The following is a 23,386-nucleotide window of genomic DNA, read 5'->3' as shown; positions in this document are numbered from 1 at the left end:
TGCACTAATTAGAAAGGAAAACTCAAGTGCACAAATAAGAAGTGGGAAGTAACTGGCTAGATAGCAGTACCACAGAAAAGGATTTGGGGGTTGCAATGGATCACAAATTGAATATGAATCAACAGCATGATACCATTGTGAAAAAGGCAAATGTCATTCTGGGATGTATTGACAGGAGCATCATTTGTAAGATGCTGAATGTAATTTTTCTACTCTGCTCAGCACTGGTAAATGACACTATTTTTAATCCCCCTCTCGTCCCACCCTGCAGTACCTACTCCCACTCCCACTATTATGGCAGCAGATCCTGCCAGATCGCGGGATCCCTTCCCCCCTGCAGGGCTCCATACTAGTCCTAAGCTGGGTTCTAGACTCAGCTGGAGTGCTGTGTCCAGTTAAGAAAGTTGTGAACAAAATGGGGAGTCCAGAAAAGAGCTACAAAAATAAAAGGTTCAGATAACATGGCCTACGAGGAAAGGTTGAAAGAACAGGGCATGTTTAGTCTAGAAAGGAGAGACTGTTCAAATCATGGTACTCCATCACAGCTGTTTGCTTCTGCACTGGCTTCATGGTATCCCGCTCCAGGGCCATGTGCTCCATTTTGAGAATGCTCCAGAAAACCTCCACTCCACAATTCTGCCTTCATGGCCCTGTGTTGTGATTAAATGAATGCTTCCTGGAAAAGATAAGCTCTACCTTTTTTTTTTCTTTTTCTGAGATCTGACAGCCTCTCAGCAGTCAATAAATCCCCTCTTCACTCAGTTACAAATGCTAACGGAAATCAGAACAAACACAAGTACTTATTGTCCCATTGATGTTAGTCTCCATGCCAACAGGGATGAAATATTTCTTTTCCCACAATTTTGGAATGCCATTCTCAGCATCTCTACCCTTTCTGGGGTCCCCTTTGAGTTGGCAAAATGTTTTCAAACGTATTTCCCAATACTGTAAGCCTCCTGCTTTACATTTAGTAGGTAGGTAGATGGGTGATTTTTAAGGGTCTTTGAGACTGGTAGGATGGTTGCTTGGAAGCATCCTGTCCCTTATTAAACTTTGTTTGCTGTGGGCTGTAAGGTGACCAGATGCATCTTTTCTGGCTGTTGGAGCGGGGGCAACAGAGGAGAAGCTTAGTTATTGCATGAGCACCTCTGCAAACCGTCTTTACCCTAGATGACATCACACTGAGGAGAGTCACTAGGAGAAAGGGAAGAGACCTCTTCCAATGGGAAAATGCACTGCCATTTAAATAGATGGTTTCTCCTGAGTTGGAGCAAAATCAGAAGGGAACCACTGGTTATATGAGCAGCCCCAATAGAGCTGCTGTGCCAGGCAACATTCAAACAAAAATAGAGCACTTTCTGTGCCTGAAGTTCTCTTTCATAACTCCTACAAATCAGCTTAAAGTGCACTGCAAAATTAATAGATTAATTAAAGCCAAATTCTATTTCCAAATGCATTTGAGTGCCTTACAACACCTCTGCACTTTAAATGTCTCTGTAGTTGAATTTGGGGCATTTACCTCACCAACTCTATAAAGTTCAGTAACAGCTGAGTGCACTAATGAAACTGTGAATCACTGTAGCTTTTCCAATTACTTTTTTAATCTTTGTGAGGCTACAGTAAAGATGTTTTATATGCAGGGTGCTTCCTTTTTTTTTGACCCTGGTTTGCTGACATCTTGAGCAAAGAGCGTGGGAGGGGGTGAATGGAGAGCAAGCCGAAAAAAAACTCAGCCTGGGACAGGGTTTCTGGGACACAAGAAGTGTGATCAGCGGTTAAGGGATTACATACAGTAGAGAATTTAAAAATTAAAGCTTTACATCTTTGGTGCAAATGCCATGTACAGCATGCTGGGCGGAAAGGGGTTAAATGCTAAGCAGGTAGAGAGAGTTCCTAGATCCATCCAACACGACACTGGAAAGCCCATACCCAGAAAAAGTAGCTTACAATACAACTGCTTAGAGGGATTTAAAACAGCACATAATACTACCTGGCTCAGCTCCTCTCCACAGCAATTGCAGTCAGGGTAATGGTAGAACTCTCCACCACAGCCACTTCTGTATGGGTGTCTGCACTGAGATCTTGTATGTTGTCCACATCAAGCAGGTGTGACGAAGTGGGACTGTCTTAATTTTTTCTCTGAATACTGTGTGAGTGCCTCAGTTTCTGGCCAACACTCTATCTCCTGGCAACTAATGGCCTGGGCCCTTCCCCCCACAAGTAGATGCTAAACGTGTGGGAGAACAAAGAGATCAGGTGACCTCCTGGCCTGGGAAAGGAACTCAGCAGAGAAGGAGGGGCTGAAGGGTGTTTCAGTTGGAAGCTGGCTGGTGACGGGAAGTGAGGGCAGACGGGGTTGTCTGGCTCACTGGGCCCCATAATGAACCCAGCTGAGGGGTCCCATTCTCTGTACCTACAAGCTCTGTTTTAAACCGTGTTCCTGTCCTCTAATAAACCTCTGTTACTGGCTGGCTGAGAGTCACGTCTGACTGTGAAGTGGGGGTGCTGGACCCTCTGGCTTCCCCAGGACCCCACCTGGCTAGACTCGCTGTGGGAAGCGCACAGAGGAGCATATGCTGAATGCTCCAAGGTCAGACCCAGGAAGGTGAAGCCATGTGAGCTTCTTGCCCTGAAGACAGTCTGCTCCAAGGGAGAGGAGGCTCCCCAAAGTCCTGACTGGCTTTGTGGGGAGCAGTTCCAGAGCATCGCCTGAGGACTCCATGACAGCAGGTCACACTGTTCTTGGCTGCCCTGACACATGACCTCCTAGTCAGACAGCCTGGCATAGATGGACTCAAGGGAGCAGTCGTGGTTTGTTGGGCGCTTGTCATATTCTGTGTAGTGCTATCCACCACAGTAACTTTAGGCTTGGTGATGGCATCGCTGAGTGGCCCAATACTTTATAATATGGGTAAGTAGCAGAGGCCCAGTTCATGCCACTTGTCTTCAGGTACTTATTCCAGAACTCCTTTTGCTTTGACTCAGCACTGTAACCAGCCCTGGGAGTGCCCCCTCTCCTTCATTTGCTCTGACAGTGCTCTGTAGATGTCTGCATTCTGGTGATCCTTATCCAGATGGGCCTGGACATGCATGTCTCCGAAGAGGGAAATCATGTCCAGGACCTCTGCAAGAGCCCATAAAGAAGCGCAGTGGTCAGAGCTTCTATAATGGGTATGTGAATTCACCACTGCCTGGTATCTAAAAGGGCATTTCCTGACTGTCCAACAGCATTTCAACAGAGAGGTTACATCCTGGCAAGATGATCCTGGAGCAATGGAGGGCACAGGTATCAAAAAAGTTCGATCCAGGTGTGAAGCAATGCAGCCTGGGATACCAGCTAGGACTGCCAGCAGCATAGTAGTTAGGAATTGGTCCACACAAACCTTAGAGCAGTGGTTCTCAACCAGAAGTAGGTGTACCCTTGTGGCACGCAGAGGTCTTCCAGGGGGTACATCAACTCATCTAGCTATTTACCTAGTTTTACAACAGGCTACATAAGAAGTGCTAGTGAAGTCAGTACAAACTAAAATTTCATACAATGACGTATCTGTACTGCTCTATAAACTATAAACTGAAATGTAAGTACAATATTTATATTCCAATTGATTTATTTTATAATTATATGGTATAAATAAAAAAGCAAGCATTTTTTCAGTAATAGTGTGCTGTGACACTTTTGTATTTGTTTTTATAAGCAAGGAGTTTAAATGAGGTGAAACTTAGGGGTACGAGACAAATCAGACTCCTGAAAGGGATATAGTTGTCTGGAAAGGTTGAGAACCACTGCCCTAGAGCAGTGGTTCTCAAACTTGGGACGCCGCTTGTGTAGGGAAAGCCCCTGGTGGGCCAGGCCGGTTTGTTTACTTGCCCCATCTGCAGGTTCGGCCGATCGCGGCTCCCACTGGCTGTGGTTCACTGCTCCAGGCCCATGGGGGCTGTGGGAAGCATGGTCAGCATATCCCTCAGCCTGCGGTGCTTCCAACACCTCCCATTGACCTGTGGCAGCAAACCACGGTCAGTGGGAGCTGCAATCAGCCGGACCTGTGGATGGGGCAGGTAAACAAACTGACCTGGCCCACCAGGGGGTACATCAACAAGAATTATAGAAAATATATATTAGATTTCATGATCCAAACGAAAGGTAGGAGGCAGAACAGCAGAATAAGGATAATGAACTTCAAAAAAAGCTGACTTAACAACTGCAGCACACTGATAGGTAAGGTCTCTTGGGAAGAAAATCTAAGTGAAAAGGATGTTCAGGACAGCTGGCAGTTTCTCAGGGAGATACTATTAAAGGCACACCTGCAAATTATCCTGGTCCAAAGGAAAGATAGGAAAAATATTAAAAGAACAGTATGGCTCTATCAAGAGCTCTCTAATGACCTAAAAATCAAAAATGAATCCTACAAACATGGAAACATGGACAAATTGCTAAGGAGGAGTGCAAAGAAACAGCACAAGCATGTAGAGCCAAAATCATAAAGGCTAAGGCTCACAATGATTTACACCTAGCAAGCGGTCATAAAAGGCAATAAGAAGAGGTTAGATAGATAGATAGATAGATTAGGAGCAAGAAAAAAATGAAGGGTAGTGTAAGTCCTCTACTTAATAGGGATGGAGAGCTAATATAACTGATGACATCAAGAATGCTGAGGTGTGTGATGCCTATTTTGCTTCAGTTTTTACTGACAAGATTAATGGTGATCAAATACTCGACACAATTAATATTGACTACAACGGGGCAGGAATGCAAGCTGAAGTAAGGAAAGAACAGGTTAGGGACTATTTAGATAATATTCAAAGTCTACAAGGCCTGATGGAATTCACCCTAGTACTCAAGGAACTAGCTGAAACAATCTCAGAATCATTAACAATTATCATTGAGAACTCATGGAGGATGGGTGATGTCTCAGAGGACTGGAGAAGGACAAACAAAATTTAGTACCTATCATTAAAAAGGGGAACAAAGAGGACCCAGGGAATTATAGACCAGTCACTCTAATGTCGATACCTGGAAAAATACTGGCACAAATGATTAATCAGTTTGTAAGCACCCAGAGGATAATAGGATTATAAGGAATAGCCAGAATCAGTTTGTCAAGAACAAATCATGCCAAACCAAACAGGGTTACTGGCCTAGTGAATAGGGATGAAGAAGCAGACATGATATATCTTGATTTTAGTATGACTTTTGAAACAGTCCCATGTGACATTCTTACAAGCCAACTAGGGAAATGCAGTCTAGATGAAATTACTATAAGGTGGGTGCACATCTGGTTGAAAGACTGTAGTCAGAGAGTAATTATCAGTGGCTCACTAGAAGACTGAAAGGGTGAATTTAGTGGGATCCCTCAGAGGTCAGTCCTGGGTCTGGTACTAGTCATTAGTGAAAATATTGACTTGGATAATGGAGTGGAGGGTATGGTTATAAAATGTGAGGATGACCCCAAGCTGGGAGGGTTATAAACACTTTGGAGGACAGGATTAGAATTCCAAAAAACCTTAACCAAAAGGAGAATTGATATGAAAGCATCAAGAGGAAATTCAATACAGACAAGTGCAAAGTACTACACTTAGAAAGGAAAAACTGAATGCACAGCTACAAAATCAGGAATAACTGGCAAAGCAGTAGTACTGCTGAAAAAGACCTGGGGTTGTAGTGTATCAAAAATTGAATATGAGTCAACAGTGTGATGCAGTTGTGAAAGAGGATAACATCATTGCAGGGTGCGTTAACAAGAGTATTGTATGGAAGACCTGGGAGGTAATTGGACCGCTCTACTCAGCATTGGTGAGGCTTCAGCTGGAAGACTGTGTTCAGTTCTGGATGCACTTTAGGAAAGATGTGGACAAACTGGAGAAAGTCCAGAAGAAAGCAACAAAAATGATAAAAGATTTAGAAAACCTGAACAAAGAGGAAAGGTTAAAAAACTGGGCATGTTTAATCTTGAGAAAAGCAGACAGAGGAAGGACATGATAACAGTCTACAAATATGTTAAGTGCTGTTATAAAGAGGATGGTGATCAGTTGTTCTCCATGTCTACTAAAGATAGGGCAAGAAGTAATTGGCTTAATCAGCAGCAAGGGACATTTAGGTTAGATTTAGGAGAAACTTTCTAACTATAAAGGTAGTTAAGCTCCAGAATAGGCTTCCAGGGGAGGTTGTGGAATCCCCATCATGGGTTTTAAGAATAGGTTGGACAAACACCTGTCAGAGGTAGTCTAGGTTTACTTGGTCCTGCCACAGTGCAAGGGAACTGGACTGGATGACTTCTCAAGGTCCCTTCCAGCTCTACATTTCTATGAGTCTACATTCTTATTGCACATTTTTGTGGCTTTACAGCTGCAAACATAGAACACAGAACAAGCTCATCTTTGAAAATGTCTGTCTCACCGCCATACTATCTGACCACAGTATAACCATATAATTCCTTGGCAATCAGCCTTTGCACTTAACAAATATGCTTATTCATAACTCTTAAAGATGCAGGTCTGGAAGCAAATGAAGCAATGCCTTAATTTTCAGATCTAATTATTATTAATTGTTTCATTTGCATAAATCTCTTCCCCACGCCAACAATTCCTTTCCTTTGTCCCTACTATTCCCCCCCTCCTTAGCCTTCCGTTTCCCCCAACTCCCCTCATCTCTCTCAAGTTTCTATGAGCTCCCCAGAGGCTACCTGAGAAGTGGCTGAGTCCAGCAGTTGCTCAGAAGAGGTTATTAGGAATCTCTCGGGGAAAAAGGGGACTTAACAGGTCAGCTCAGCTGAATTTTGGATCTTTGAAACTTGTTTGCCAAGGCAACATGAGACCCTTAAATCTATCATGTATGATGGGGTGTCTACCCCTCCACAGGTGCAGAAAGAGTTAATGTGGGCCTGAGAGGCCAATTAACCCACCTGGTGGCACCTGGAGCATGGGCTAGGCCTAATTAAAGATGAAGCCCAGCTGGGAAAGAGGTGGGTGGAGCTATAAAGAAAGGAAGTCTGGCACTGAAGGTGGCTGCAGGGAGAGACTGATGAACTCTGCAGTCACCTTGTTGTAGTAGAGAGACTGATGGGGAATAGGAAGGCTGCTGCAGGGTGAAGAGGAAGCCCAGGAGGAAGATACTTGGAAGACACGGGAACGGAGCAAACTCCAATGGCTGACCCTGACTCAAGGGCAGGAACCAGACCCCGAGGGAGGAGCCTGAGAGGTGTTGCTTCCTACAGAGAGCCCAGGAAGAGGCTGGGGAAAAGGCCTGAAGAGAGGCTAATGGTAGGAAGGAGTCCAGGGAGGCAGCAGCAAGGTGCCTGACAGCACAATTTGGCTGCTCGTCCTAGGTCCCTGGACTGGAGCCCAGTGTAGAGCGTGGGCCTGGGTTCCTCTACCAATGGTGGGAAGGTGATGTGAAGCCTCATTACACGAGGGGATAAGGATGATTTAAAGCCCTAAGAGAAGGATGTGAGGACCCTGGGGATGAGAGTTAAGGGCCATAGTCCAGGTATAAGGATCGGGACTGGTATTTGCTGGTCTGCTATTACCATGGAAAAGGTGAAACTAAAATATGACCTGGCTGGAGGGCTGAGTCACATGAAGAGAGACCACCACAGGACTAGTGATTGTTGGCAGGTGTCACGGAGTCACCGGGCGATGCTCTGGAACTGCTCCCCACCAAGCCAGGCAGGACTTTGGGGAGTCTCCTCTCCCTTGGAGCAGACTTGTTCAGGGCAAGAAGCTCACACAGCTTCACCTCCTGGGTCTCTCCTTGGAGCATTTAGCATCCTCTGCCCCTCCGTGCGCTTCCCACAGCGAGTCCACCCCAGCGGGGTCCTGGGGAAGCCACCGGGTTCTGCACCCCCACTTTGCAGTCAGACGTGACTCTCCGCCAGCCAGTAACACAGAGGTTTATTCGATGACAGGAACAGGGTCTAAAACAGAGCTTGCAGATACAGCGAACCGGACCCCTCGGCTGGGTCCATTCTGGGGGGCAGTGAGCCAGACCCCCAGGTCTGCCCTCCACCCTTGACCCCAGCCAGCTCCAGACTAACCACCCCTCCCAGCCCCTCCTCTCTGCTCAGCCCCTTTCCCGGGCCAGGAGGTCACCTGATCCCTTTGTCTCCAACACCTTCAGCTGGCACCTTTGCAGAGGAGGGGCCCAGGCCATCAGTTGCTAGGAGACGGAGTGTCAGGCATTTAGGTGCACTGGCCCTTTGCTCTGCCAGATATTTAAGAACTGCCATGGGGACACTGAGGCACCAACACAGTATTCAGAGCAAACATTAAGAACTTTCCCAGTTCGTCACATCTCTCCCCCCTTCGAGACCGAACTGAGCGAGGTCACTCCAGCCAGTGACCTGGGGAAGTTCGAACCCACCAACGTTCCCATGGATGCCCCAGCATCTCTCCCATTCCTTGGTGTGAGTTACAGCAGGACAGTCCAGTCTCACGCCCTCCCTTAGGTCGGGTGTGATTGATGGCACTTGCAGGCCGCATGTGGGAAGGTTTATGCGGCTTGAACCCTTTTGCTACCCCAATACCTCTGGGGTCCAAACTGGGACGGGGTCTTCTCCCAGCACTTAAGAGCCCCCATAAAACCAGATCATCCTGTCTCCCTTGGGGATCAGCCCCACGGGTGAGGCCCATGGGCTGTAAAACGGCTGGATCCCATCTAAAGCCAGCATGTTCCTGACCTCTCTCTCCAGGTTCTGGGCTGCTTTCCCAGTGACTCTGAATGGGAAACACCTGATGGGGAGATTGTCTCCCACCTCAGGGAAGAGATCCCCCTGGGGGTCTTCCCCCTTCTCCATCCAATCCTCCCTCTTCAGGTCCAGGGGTCCCCTCACTCTCCTCCCATCCAGGAGCTCGAACGGGAAGAACCCTGTGGATTCCTGGGGTACCACCAGCTGCCTCCCGATTCCCCCCAGTTCTACTTCCCCTTGGGGAGCCCATTCCCGGTACAGGAATCCCTTCTCCTGCAGGACTCTGTCCCTGCAGCCTTCCCCAAGGGGGTTTGCAGCGCTGTGGCCAGCAAGTTCCTGCAGCTTCTTCAAGGAGGGATCCCTCTGCAGCTCGGTCTGGGATTCAGCGGCTGGGGCAGGGAGTGGGACCTGCTCCCTCTCGCTGGCTGGGCCTGGGGTCACAGCCCCCCTGAGCCTTGTCCCTGGTAGCTCCCTCCCTGCTGTGTAATCACTTCCCAGCAGCACGTCTGGACCAGGCAAACCTGTTTGGCAGCTGACCTGCCCTGCCCGGGTGTCCCCCCACTCAGCTGGGATCTCAGCTGCCCCCGTGCTCAGCACTGCCCTTGCTGTCCCAGTGGGGGCAGGCAGCGAGCTCTTTGCTCTGGTCACAGCATCAGAGCCAGCGTGAGCCCCCTCTCCGGTGTGCAGGGGGGCGGGGAGCATCTCTCCCTCCCTCTCAGCCCCAGGGGGCTGGTTACAGGTAGGCAGGTATCCTGAGCCCAGCAGCCCCTCCCCCCTGCCAGCCAGGTTATTTGCATTTTCACTGACCATTTCAATCCTAGCCAATTGGTTCCCTGGATTTGAATTCAAACCCTCGGCCGTTACAGGAGCGGGGCCTGGATCCTGTCCCATGGGAAGACAGTCACCCCCCAACAGGGCCTCCCAGCCGATATCCTGGAGAACCCCAACTACCAGCCAGCCCGACCCCTTCTGGGTCTGCACAGGGATCTGGGCCATAGGCAGGCCGAGGGGCCTCACCCCAGGGAACTTCACCCAGGTCCCACAGTCCCTCAGCATCTGGGGCTGCACCACCACAGTTCTCTCTGTCCCAGGGTCTCGCCCCTGCAGGCGTGTTTCCCCACTGACCCCTGGGCAGCCCCCTATGTCTCTCTGCTCCACCATCACCAGTCCACGCTGCTGCTGCTTCTCCTGCAGCTTTTCCTCGGGCTCTTGCTTTCTCTCACGGTCCTCTCGCTCTCTCGGGCTCTGCTCCCATCCCATCCGTCTCCAATCTCCTGATGGGGAACCCAATCGTGAAGACCCTCGTCTGATTGGGGACCAGACTCCCAGGGATGCCTGGCTGATGCTCCAGCTGCTCTCAGATCCTCTTGTAGCCCCATCTGGGCCAGGAATCTGCTCCTCAGAGCGGTCCTTCTCCTCCAACTGCACGATTAACTGTGCCTTGGTGAATTTCCCCATGCGTAACCCTCTCTTTGTGCACAGGATCATAATGTCCTTCTCAAGGAGATGGTGGTAGACCATCACTTCACCGTTCCCAAGTGGCTCTGGACTCACAGGCCTGTGTGCTCTTGGCTCCCCCATGGTTTCCAGGAAGAACCCCTGGTGTGCCAGCCCTTCTCGTGATCACCACCTCTTTGCCAGGGTCGAGCTGCAGACTCCTCCGCCCCGGGACTGCTCCTGCAATCCCCCGGGGAACCCTGCTACTGCAAAAATCCTTCTCTCTCCCAGGGTCGAGCGGCAAGCTCCTCCGCCCCTGAGACTGCTCGCTGCAATCCTCAGGGGGACCCCGTTACTCCAACAGTCCTTCTCGCTGGTCACACACTCCCAGAGGTTAACTGCCCCCTGAAACCGTCCCACTCTGAGCCTTCAGCATGCCTGGTCCTCATTATCCCTCCTCTGTTTTACTGCTCCCCAGTCACTTACTGCAAGCAGCGCCATTCACGGGGTGCAGTACGTCCCGCCGCTGCCACCAGTTGTCACGGAGTCACCGGGCGATGCTCTGGAACTGCTCCCCACCAAGCCAGGCAGGACTTTGGGGAGTCTCCTCTCCCTTGGAGCAGACTTGTTCAGGGCAAGAAGCTCACACAGCTTCACCTCCTGGGTCTCTCCTTGGAGCATTTAGCATCCTCTGCCCCTCCGTGCGCTTCCCACAGCGAGTCCACCCCAGCGGGGTCCTGGGGAAGCCACCGGGTTCTGCACCCCCACTTTGCAGTCAGACGTGACTCTCCGCCAGCCAGTAACACAGAGGTTTATTCGATGACAGGAACAGGGTCTAAAACAGAGCTTGCAGATACAGCGAACCGGACCCCTCGGCTGGGTCCATTCTGGGGGGCAGTGAGCCAGACCCCCAGGTCTGCCCTCCACCCTTGACCCCAGCCAGCTCCAGACTAACCACCCCTCCCAGCCCCTCCTCTCTGCTCAGCCCCTTTCCCGGGCCAGGAGGTCACCTGATCCCTTTGTCTCCAACACCTTCAGCTGGCACCTTTGCAGAGGAGGGGCCCAGGCCATCAGTTGCTAGGAGACGGAGTGTCAGGCATTTAGGTGCACTGGCCCTTTGCTCTGCCAGATATTTAAGAACTGCCATGGGGACACTGAGGCACCAACACAGTATTCAGAGCAAACATTAAGAACTTTCCCAGTTCGTCACAGCAGGGTGGGCTAGAAAGGAGTGAGCTGCTACACCATGCCCCACCCCAAGACAGTGCACCAGCAATGAGACCACTCCTCTGCAAGATGCAGCACTGCAAGGCAAGCTTTTCATATAACCAGTTGCAATGGCCTTTTCCTGTTCCTAAAATGTCTTGTGTCCTTAAGTTGCTTTGGCTCCTTGACAGAGGGCACATTATATAAAGTGCTTGGCTCTTTAAGCAAGATTGTTTAAGGAGATTATCATGTGTCTGATGTTTATAGGAAAAACAACTAAAAGAGTAGGAGGTATAAGGTTCTGAGCATGGAAGTAAATATTTTAGACATTAACACATTCCAAATATATAAATAGGCTCTGGTTTTACTGTGCTTCCCGTCGAAAGATGCCACAATAGATACTGCATGAATGGCTGATTGATGCTTGACCTTTCAGTCCATGCTGGCGGGGAATTCACAGTACAAGGTGTGGCATTTTCTTGGCAGGTAGCTCACTTCTAGTACTAGGAAGTTAGAAAGTCAGAGAAATCGTATGGTAAATCATAATCAGAAAGAGAGAGAGACAGGTTTATAGAGATTCCCACTGCCTGAGCACGTGCATGGCAAAGCTCCCAGGTAAGAAAGGAATTGAAGGCTGCCCACCTTTTAGACTTTTTTCTACAGGGCAGAGTCGTCACGTCACTGTACTGTGATGCAAGTATCATCACATTGCAAAGTTGTATCATGACAGGCCTTAAGACAGGACTGTAAAGGTCCTGTATGTCCTCCCAGAACTGGGCTTGTCTGGTGAAAATCCAAATAAAATAGTTGTCAGACCTGTGACACAACATTTTTTAAACATGCAGGGTCATGACTCTTACATTCTGAGCCATCAAACATTACTCATGCATGTAGTCCAATGGATTCAACTGATACTTTAAGGGGACTTCTTCCGTGAGTCAGAAGTGAAGAATTGGGCCCCCGGATTGTAGTCTCTTTGGGGCCTGGAATATGTCTAAATTCCATAGACTGTATCCTGAGAAGTGCAGAGTATGAGCATTCTTGGGGTGTCCAGGACTATGATTCACCTTGTCACCCCACTTGCCTCCAACAACAGGGAAACTTGCTTGTAATTAACTGGATGTCAATTCCATGACACCACCAGCCTGTGAGCCACTTAAACACTCTCCATTAGGTTAGGCAGCCCTTACTTTGTTTTGCAGGTTAACAAGAGGTTCACCCCAGTCCCCAAGCCCCTTTGAAGCATTCCTGTGTAGTGGACAGCCCCCTCTCCACTAGACACTCTCAGAAACATCTGGTCTGCAGTCCCCAAGCTGGTATACATATCAGCTTGAATGTTTCAACTCAGGATCAGTACCTAACTTAGTACCACAGCACTGAGATATATTTATAGTGAAAACAATACATTTATTATCAAAGATTCAAGAGACAATGAATAAGGCTAATGGAAACCAAAAGATGTAACACATAAAATAAAATCATTAACATGCTTGCTAAAGACTGAACTTCCAGGCTAGTCTCCTGTCTACAGAAGTGTTATCTCACCCCAAGTCTTTTGCAGTGTCTCCCAGCAAGATAGGCAGAGCTCACATTTTAATTAATGTAAACACCCTGTCCTTTTACATCCTAGGTGCAGGATAAAGGGGTGTCTTTATGCCTTTGACTTATAATACCAATGAAAATTTCTCATAATTTTGACATTTAAAAAATGTCTAATAGCTCTAGTTTATATCGTATCTGTAATTTTGTAAATATCCTATTTAATATAATGTGATCCCGTTATATTAAGAGGTTTATTTTTAAGCCTACTTTTTGCCCTCATTGATATCTTGTGGCAGTAAGTTCCCCAGGTTAATTATGCACTGTGTAAAAAGTATTTCCTATTGTGTTTCAAACTTCTTGCCTTTCAATTTCTTTGTTTCCTTTGACATGTATAAATCAAGGATAAATTAGGGCACTCAATTTATCTTCTTTGTATTAATAATTTTGTATACTTTTATCAATTTCTTCTTATCTGTCTACTTTCTAAAAGAAGCAGTCCAATCCCTTAAGATTTTTCGTATATAGAAACTCCCCCAACACCTTTAATCATTTTCAAAGCCTGAGTCTCCTTCTACTTCTACCACATTGTATATTTTGAGATAGAGTGACCAGAACTGAACACAGTATTCCAGCTGATGAGGATCCATTGATTTACAATAATGGTACGGTTATATTTTCTGTCTCATTCTTTAGACATCCAACATTTTGTTTGCTCTTTTGACCACTGCTACACATTGAGCAGTGACCTTCATTTAAGTGTCCACAATGATGCCCAGGTCTTTCCCCTGGTTCTAGCCACTGTTAATTTAGAACTCTGCAATGTATATGAGTAATTCAAACTATTCCTTCCAATGTGAGCTTTACCACCTATTCACCTAAATTTAAGTCCTTACTGTCTTTTCTAGTTTTGAATAACCTGAATAATTGTGTGAAAGTCCAAATAATTTACATCAACCAGTTTTCCTTTATCCAATCTTTTATTGCCCTGATCAAAGAATTCTAGTAGATAAGAGGGGCATGATTTTTCTTCACAGAAGCTATAGTCATTTTTCCTATTATGCCATATTCATATAGGTGTCTTATCATATTTGTTCAACCTATTTCGCTGGCACTGAAATAAAGGTCATTGGTCTAGCTTCCAGGATCACCCCTAAGTACCGTTCTTTAAGATAGGTACAACATTTGAGATCCCCTAGCCCTCTGGATATTAATTGGCTTTAGTGCATATTTTTGTTAACAGCTCAGTAATTTCATTATGATGCACTTCAGGGACTGTAGGATGAAAACTATCAAGTGGCAGCAACTTGTTGGTCTTTAGTTTAAGACTGGCTGTTGTTCTAAAAGATATGCTCTAGCCCAGGGGTGGGCAAACTACAGACCATGGCCCACATCCAGCCTGCAGGACTGTCCTGTCTGGCCCCTAAGCTCCTGGCCTGGGAGGCTAGCCACCAGCCCCTCACCTGCTGTCCCTCCTCCCCCACAGCCTCAGCTCGCTCGCTCTGCCCCTGGCACAATGCTCTGGGCGGTGGGGCTGTGAGCTCCTGAGGCAGAGCAGCTGCAGAGCCCAGCCTGACCTGGTGCTCTGTGTTGTGTGGTTGGCAGTGGCAGCATGACCCAGCTCCAGCTGGGCAGCACAGCTGTAGCACCGCCAGACACCGGTGTTCCAGATAGTGCAGTAAGGGGGCAGGGAGTAGGGGGAGGTTGGATAGGGGGCAGGGGAGTTCAAGGTGGTTGTCAGGGGGCAGGGGTGTGGATGGTGGTTGGGGGGGAAACGGGGTTGAATGGGGGAAGGGGCCCTGGTTGGCAGTCAGGAAGGAGGGGGGTTGGATGGGGTGGCAGGGGGAAGTCAGGGGCAGGGGTTCTGGGGGCAGTCAGGGAACAGGGAGAAGGGGTGGTTGGATGGGGCAGGGGTCCCAGGGGGCCATCAGGAATGAAAGGAGGAGTTGAAGGGGCAGTGGGGGTCCAGGGGCAGTCAGGGGACAAGGAGTGGGGGTGTGTGGTTGGGGCAGTGGTCCCAGAGGAGCCATCAGGGAACAAGGGGGGTTGGATGGGACAGGAGTCCTGGGCGGGGAGGGGGGGCAGATAGGAGGTGGAGGCTGGGCCACAACCCCCTCCCCTAACCGGCCCTCCATACAATTTACAAAACCCAATGAGGCCCTCAGGCCAAAAAGTTTGCCCATCCCTGCTCTAGCCCAACCAGAAGTTATGCAATTGCTGCAGGAAGCACTGAGTGAAATTCCATGGCCTGTGTTATGCAGGACAATAGATTAGATGATCATAATGGTCCCTTCTGGCCTTCAAAATCTACGAATGGAGAATTAATGTTATCCCATCAGAACTCTTGAATGAAAGTCCTCTGTTCTCGATGACGTCTTGTCTTTAATCAACAAGTCAGTGGAAATATTCTTGTGCTTAAAGTTAGGCAGAGGCTTAAGTCCCTTGCTGAATTGACGCCTAATATATAAACATGTTACAACACCTCCCTTTGCACACCTCAATTTCTGACAGTGCCTCATCTTTATACCCTGAAAAGAGGCCATTACCAGACAGGCTCTGGTGTATTTATTTCCCCAACATCCTCTATGTGAAGTCTGATGCAAATTAAATACATAATCAGATTTCCATCTTACATTTGATCTGCCCACTGCCATAGTGTGTGCTTCATTCTGTTGGTTTCAAGGGAATGGATTTCCATTTTCCGAAAGATATCCTGCTACTTCCCTTTTGCTTAGTGGTATGGATGACTGATTATTATGGGATGCCCAGGGCACCTAGGTATAAAGATTTTCATTTCTCACTCTTGACTGCAAGCTCTTCTTGAACTTACCTCCTTATTTGTCTGAAATCTCCCTGTCTAAAGTTTAGAGCCCCGGTGCTAATTTTGGGTAGGATTCCTTGTTCTCAGATGGTGAATTTAATTATACAGTGCTCTCTATTGTTTAGCCACATTAAACAACACAGTAATTTCTCATTGTCCCATGCTGATAGGATACCAAAAGGACTCAGCAGCATTGCAGTTGGTCATGAAAGTCAATAGCCAGAAGGGCTTTCTTATGTGATCTTACCAGAAAGCTTGTCTTCCTGCAGGAATTATAGACCATTGTCATGCTATTGCATCAGCAGAGAGGTTCAGCTTACCCATGCTTTCACCCTTCCTTGGACAGTAACCTTTCCCTTATTTACTTGTTTGTCTCATCTCATTGGAAAGATTCTGGCTGTGAGCTGTTCTGAAACAGGAGAATTCTTCTGTATTATATGACTGTCTGGTACAGTTATTGAAGTGGCATATTGTGCCTTAATCAATGGAGGTGTGCCAGAAATGGATTTAGGCCCCATATGTTTTGGAGCATTGCTTATCAGCACCTTGCACTACAACATTGTAGAAGTCAAACTATTATTAGAAGCCGACTCTGATAACAGTTCACCGTAATATTTTTGGAGAGAGTTGCCTGCTCAGTGACAGAGGAAATAATCTTCTGTGTTTATGTTTTTGACTGTTTCATGCCATATCTGCATTGCCTTTAAAATGCTGTAATTATTTGCATTACAATGAACTGGCTAATGCACATGTGCAAGCACTGACGTATGCAAACTGGATTTAGAGCAGACACACTGTTACTTAGACCCAATCCTGCCAACAGGTAATGAAGATTCTCTCTTAGCCCAGGCGGTAGGGGCATGTGCTTATGGGGGCAGGAGGATCTGAATTCTGTCCACACTGAAGTTCTGCACACTCACAGTATATAACATAGTGATGACCTGCAGGTGAAAGGTCAAAGGAAAGGTGAACATAAAATTTAGAGTTATAGTAAAGCTCCCACAGGAACAGGACAGAGTCTGATGTAAATGCCTGGGTGAGGCTTTAGCATAAAAAGAACCTTCCCCTCTCCAAAAAAAAAAAAATTCCATGCCAAAGGGGCTGATGCAGGGCTAACCAGGCCAGCCCATCTCCTGTGGAGGATTCTCCTACACTAGGGGAAATCCTCAACTGGTGTCTTAAGATGGTTTTCAATCCCCTTGGCACCACTAGAGTAACTTTGTTCAGCTCCTCAGCCCTTCCTAGAACTTTCAGTTTGCAAGAGAAGCAGTGATTATTTTACTATATGCTAAATATTTGTGGCTTATAAACAGTTTCTTAAATTCCCTCAAGAAAGTGCTGTCTGTTGGTCTGGCAGTGTCTTTGCCCAGTTTGTGTCAAAGCTGCTTGAAACAGCATTGTTTGCAGTAGGAATGTTTAATGGGGCTGGAAGGTGTGTTTGAGCTGTAATAGTCTCCAGAGCTCCTTATGAAATGGAAGCAACTTGTAAATAGCCTTCAGTTATTCAATAAAATATGAAACCCTGCCTGGCCTAAACTCCTAAGGCCTTGTCTTCACTGATAAACAAGGTGTATTTTTTTACTTCAGGGTGACTAAGGCATATGAGCTATTTTGAAGTAAGATACAATGAAGACAGGGGAATTTAGTTTTACCACAAGGTAAACTCATGAAGTCAACTCCAGGAAGGGGTTTAGAGCTCTCTACTTCACAGTTTACATTACTTTTAAGGACGGATCAGAGCTCTTCTTTGTGCATTGAGGAATGAGCAGGCACCCTTTGGAGCTGCTTAATTACATTATTAACTTTAATTCAACAAATGAAAGCAATCCCAAGTGGTTGAGAGATCAAAAGCAGCAATCTGACCAGCCTAAAACACAGCACTAGAAGCTCTTCACCACAAGTCTGTCTTCAAGGTAATTAATAACAAGCGGTAGGCTAGAACACTAGTTGCAACAATGACTCATCCTTTGACTACTCCCAGGTCCTTCTAATCAATAGGAAGGTATCAACACATGTGGACATCAGCTAAGCCACATACACATTTCCAGATGAATCGAGTTGTGTGTGTTTTATCATGTAGTGCAGCATCTGAAGCCTAAACTGGGCAACCAGCCACAAGGGAGAACACTGGACAGGACCGAAAGAATAATAGCACCAGAGGAGAGTTATTGAGATGTGTGCAGAGTGCGGGAAAAACCTGTTGTTGGATTTCCCAGGGCTAATGACAAAATGCATTATGTATGCCCCTTGCTGGGTCTGTGGCTGAGATGAGTGGGAGGGAAAAGCCATTCAGCATTACTTAGAAGAAGAAAAAAAAACTTGGCCATAAGACACTAAAGAAAGAAGAAAACTGTGCTGTGTATGTCAGGAATTGGATAACATGGCTCCAGCTTGCATAGAAAGCATAGAGATCCTGATACATCTGCTGCTATGTCTCAACACGTGTTCACCAAATGGATAAGCCAGCAGAGGTCAAGCATCCACTTGCTCTCGTGTGCAGATGATCTGCTTGCTTTGTCATGAAGCAGAAAGGCAAAGCTGTGAGAGATCACTGAAGGGTATTGCCAGGCAGGAAAGCTCAGGTCTACAGAGAATAAGGAGGGACAGCGGTCGATGCCAACAGAAGAGCAATGGCAGAAATACAAATAATCTTTGTGAAATATGGTAGATACAGCTGGGATCTTTTGCTCTTAGAGCAAGGCCCCTTCTGCTGTTTGAGCTCAGTTGTGTTTCCCTGGTTTCACCGAAAGCAGTTCAGCCAGTTGACTGCTCCTTAACTCGATTACTGGTGTACTCATTCAAAAACTTCATGGACTAAATCATTTGTACTAAAAACAACAGTTTTTACCCTGTCTTTCCATCCCTTTTGATCATTTCCAGCAAATCTGACCGGATAATTGAATCATCCACTTAAATCAAAGGGAAAAGCAAAATTTCTCCCTGAGGCAGAAGGAAAAAGAGCTCAAGGAAAACCCAGAACAATTTGAGGAGCTAAACCATACATGTTGTACTATTCAGACAGTGTGGCTTTATCAGGCCGTGAGACTTCCCCATTCATGATGTGGGTGTGGACAACCTGAGCAGCAACTGGGTATCAGTCAAAGTGATCAAAATGGACTTCGTAGAAACAAACAAGCTGCCCACAGCTGCTCCCAAAGGGCTAACCCTCATTATTTAACCCTTCAGGGTCCTGAGGGCATGTGACAAGTCCAACCAAGTGCCACCTGTAAATTCTGGATTCATTTCCCTCACTAGGCAAGTGGTGGACTCATGTAGAGCGTCACAAATCTGCCCCTGTAGTGGTTAGAGCTGGGGTCAGCACTCTTGGTTTCCATTCCTGGTACTACCATTGACTGATGTATGATCTTAGCTAAGTCACTGGAATATCCTGAGCCTCCATTTGCCTGTCCGTGAAACAGGAAACTGATGCCCACCTCCCAGGGTGTGGTGAGGTATAATTCATTAGTATTTGTCAAGCACTTTGAGATCCTGCTGGATGGAAGGTGCACAGTAGTATTAGTATTAACAATTGAGTGTATCCTCTATTGGGGGACTTATATCCTGCCTTGCAGGTGAATGATGCAATGATATAAGCTGGTCTTTTCCTTCTCTAACTCCTATGAACCAAGGCCCTTTGCCATGTCTGAGCCTCCCTGGAGCTGGCTGAGAAAAATCCCAGGAATGGAGAAAAACTGAACTGCAGCTGAAGCCGCTCTGGAAGCTCCAAGTTGTAAGCACACAACCACGTCTTGTCTACCTTCCCTCACTGCAGAGGCTGTCACGCTGCAATGAAGAGTAGAGTTTTGCATCACACACGGTCCTCACAGCCATCTCCTCCCCCAGGATCAATGCCAATCAAGCTGTCTCATGCTGCCATTAGCTGATAATAATAACAGCATTTCTGCCTGTCACACTAGCAATAATTACCAAAGCATTATCAGCTTCCACGCTTTATCGGTTTGTTGCTGTGCTCTGCCTAAGTCTGGCAGGAGGCAGCTCTCCAATAGACAAACTTCATGGAACACGGTCTACTGGTTCACTGAGATTGTCTCTCTGTCCTGCACTTTTTCAGTGTCTGCCTCTTCTAGCTCTGCCAGTGACTCTCTGCTCTCCCCTATCCCCCTGTCCTAGTTTGTATGAGAGGCCAAAGTCATCACTGCTGTAACTACGTTCACTATGGTGGTGTTATGCCTATGCACCTTTTAAACAGTGCTAGAGTTTTCACAGAACTTTTCAGAACTTGTCTGGGAGCAAAAAACGATTTCCCCCCACCCAAAAAAAAAAACTTCCCAAAGGAAGAAAAATTCTGTCCTTTCTACACATTTTTGTTTCTCTCTCTTTCCCCTCCTCCTCTTCTCTCACCTTTCTTTTCCCATTCCTCTCTTCCTGTCTCTCTCACTGAAAACAGATTGAGTAGTTGGGGCCTAACCTCCCTGAGAGCCCCGTTAATCTGACAAGTATTTGACACATGATAAACCACTAGCTAACTGTGCATCAGCTAGCTCTCAGGGTGCTCATCATACTGCATCAACTGCTCCAGTTAAATTAGCCAGATACAATTAGAGCCTAACTGGCAGGCACAACACCCAGATCTATAATTCAGAGCTCCACCAAGAAAGAGTAAGTGAAAAGAAAGCAACATTAATGACACAGTGAGGCCAGACACCTGCAAATCTGCAATGGCAATATACACACTCAGGTTTTATTGTGACGTATAATTCAGCAAAGAACTAAATCCAATAGCATCTGACAAGGGTTTGCGGGCACCTCATCCAGCAATTTTCATAGCAACCTTTTTCTTTTAAGGATAGTGTGTCCCTGAACTGCTGTTTAGTCACTCCTCTTACTGCTTCCTCTGGCAATGGGGCTCCACATATTGGGCATGGGCCTAGGACTCAGTAGCCCTGGGTCTATTCAGGCTCTGCCACTGGGTGACTGTCAAGCAGGTCACTTCACCTCCCTGTTCCTCAGTTTCCCCATGTGTAAAATAGAGATAAAGATATTGACCTCCTTTGTAAAGCACTGGGAGAAGTATGCTATTAGAGTTAGGTAATTACTGTCTTAACACATACCCTCTGCCGAACTGATCATCCCCTGCTTGGGTCATCGTCACAGTGTTTTTTGCTCACGTTACTGGGGTGGCGGGGGGGTTATGCCTTCCAGTCTTCATGCAGGTTTCAGAGTGGTAGCTGTGTTAGTCTGTACCAGCAAAAACAACAAGGAGTCCTCGTGGCACCTGAGAGACTAACAAATTTATTTGGGCATAAGCTTATGCCCACAAAAGTTTATGCCCAAATAAATTTGTTAGTCTCTAAGGTGCCAAAAGTCTTCATGCAAACAGCCTTAGTAATAAAAGATCATGGGGGTCAGAAATACAGCAGATAGTTACTGTAGAAACAGCAGGGCTTTCTAAAGAAAGTTTGTATGGGTGCTGTGTGAGCCATCAGCAGCTCTAATTAAGGCAGCTTCTTCCAAATGCCCCCAAATAGAGCAGCTTGTAGTAAATAGTCTTATAAGGAGATGTGAAATTACAAAAGAGCACCATTAATTCACTGGTGCTGACACCTAAAGAATGTACCAGTCTGCTCCAGCACAGGCTGATCAATTTGAGAAGAACATTGGAACTGCTGTTCTGTATTAGATCATTGCTCCATGTAATCCACAGTCTGGGACAATGGCCAGTACAAACTGCTTGACAGAAAATCTAAGATCCCAGTAATGAAGAATTATGGAGTAACCTGCCCACAGTAGGAGTTTCTTTCTAAGGCCTGTCATTTAAAGGCTGGAATACATATGCGTTTTTAATCCTTTGGATTAAAAGTATGGATTAATCCTTTGGATTAAAAATATGGATGCTCTTATTAGCTTTATAAATGCTTAGTCCTTTCTTTTATTATCATATATTCTCTTGGGCTCAGTGATGCCTTGTGCAGTGAGTTTCATAGGTTAATTGTGTCCTTTGTAAAACAATTCCTATTATCTGTTTAAATCTGTTGCCTTCCATTTCACTGAATGCCTCCTTGCTCTTCTATTATGAGAGCAAAAATAGGAGCACACTCTCTAGCTCTATCGCATCTGTTATTTTGTATATTATGTCCCTTCTTATTCATCTCCTCTCTAGAATCCCACTCTTTTCAGTCTCTTTATATGGAAGTCTCTCCAGGCCTCTAATAATTTTTATCACCATTTGTGAATCACCTCAATTGTGATGGTACCAAATAGGTATTTTCCATCTCCTATTTTAATACTCCCATAGGAGAGATGGGCCATTAAACTTCATCATTCCTACAGCCCTTTTATTTCACCAGTATCTAGGGAGATAGTTTATGGGACAATTTCAGTCCTTGGATGTATATGAATGGCGCCTATTGAATTCAGTTTGAGCCATGTGTGCATTCTAAAGGAGAATTTAACCTTAGGCCAAGGTCAGAATTAAATATTTTCAAACTAGGACCATGCTAAGGCCAAGTCTACACTATGCAGCTGGGCCACTGTAAGACTGCTCCTGTAGCCACTCTATGCAGATGGGAGAGAGCTCTCCCAGCGACATAATAAAACCACCTAAACAAGCGCTGGTAGCTAGGTTGGCGGGAGAGCTTCTCCTGCTGCCTTAGCACTGTGCACATGAGCGTTTATGCCGACAAAATTTATATTGATCAAGAGGGTGTTTCTTTCACATCCCTAAGCAACATAAGTTTTGCTGACATAAGTGGTTGTGTAGACATGGCCTAAACCAGTGGTTCTCAAACTAGGGCTGCTGCTTGTTCAGGGAAAGCCCCTCACAGACCAGGTAGGTTTGTTTACCTGCCGTGTCCGCAGGTTCAGCCAATCACAGCTCCCAATGGTCATGGTTCGCTGCTCCAGGTCAATGGGGCAGCCAGAAGCAGTGGCCAGCACATCCCTTGGCCCATGCCGCTTCCTGCAGCTCCCATTGGCCTGGAGTGACGAACCACGGCCACTGGGAGCTGCATTAGCCAAACCTTTGGATGCTGCAGGTAAGCAAACCAGCCCAGCCCGCTAGGGGCTTTCCCTGAACAAGCGGCAGCCCTAGTTTGAGAACCACTGGCTAAACAACATGCTTTCAAATAAGCACTAGGACAATTTAATCTCATTCTTGTCAATTTCATGATTCGATACTCTTTAATTAGAAGCATTAACCTCACCCTCCCACAGTTGTTTTACATTATAAATACCAGCAGATTATTGGAAGCTTCTTTATTAAGGCTTACTAGTTGCAGAATAGTATAAATACACTTCTGTGGGATAAACCTCAACTCAATTGTGTCTTTGAAAGAGATTATTTCAGTAATAAAAAAAAATCTACTGAGGTTTAACAACAGTTAAACTCTGTTAGTATTTAAATAACACTGATTTAAAAGGACCCGATAAGCTTTTTCTAAAGCTCAGGGAGAGTCATAGAATATTGAGTCAAGTTCAAGGTCCCTCATCCTTATCTTCAAGGCACTCAATGTCTTAGGTCCAGGACATGTAAAAGTTCACCTAAAGCTCCATGATGAAGACCATGATCAACAACTCTGCTCTTCTGGCAGAACAGAACTCTCTCCAATAAGGAGAAAGCTGGTCTGGCAATGAACTCTCATGGGAAAGAAGGAACATCACAAACCTCACCGGCTTCCACCCTAAGTCCAAAGACAGACTTTGACTTGCCTTCTCCAGTATAAACACACTGCAGCATCTACAT

The sequence above is a fragment of the Gopherus flavomarginatus genome, chromosome 7 (assembly GCF_025201925.1).
Source record: "Gopherus flavomarginatus isolate rGopFla2 chromosome 7, rGopFla2.mat.asm, whole genome shotgun sequence".
Lineage (NCBI taxonomy): Eukaryota > Metazoa > Chordata > Testudines > Testudinidae > Gopherus > Gopherus flavomarginatus.
Note: the sequence above shows the minus strand (reverse complement) of the source record.